The following is a 326-nucleotide window of genomic DNA, read 5'->3' as shown; positions in this document are numbered from 1 at the left end:
TAAATCAGTTAAAGTTCCTCCCAAGGAAGTATCTAATTAGTGCCACTTACTTCTTTATCTTGTTGAAAATATCACTTGTTAGCTAGCCTGTTTTCCCTTTGATTTATTTTCACACTTATCCCTTTCCCTCCCTCAACACTATATCTACATTTCCTCATATATCTCCTTCACTCTATCCCCCTTCTTATATCTCTTCCTCTTTCTTCGCTATCCCTCCTCTTCGCTTTCTCCTCACTTTTTCCTCTTCATCAAAGCAACACTCGAGCTTCCATCATTGACTATCCCGTTGCACGTGGATATCCTTGGCAATTTTTGGTCCTGTGGCG

Source organism: Penaeus monodon, chromosome 30 (genome assembly GCF_015228065.2).
Source record: "Penaeus monodon isolate SGIC_2016 chromosome 30, NSTDA_Pmon_1, whole genome shotgun sequence".
Classification (NCBI taxonomy): Eukaryota; Metazoa; Arthropoda; class Malacostraca; order Decapoda; family Penaeidae; genus Penaeus; species Penaeus monodon.
The sequence above is the reverse complement of the archived record's forward strand: the minus strand, read 5'-3'. Positions refer to the sequence as shown.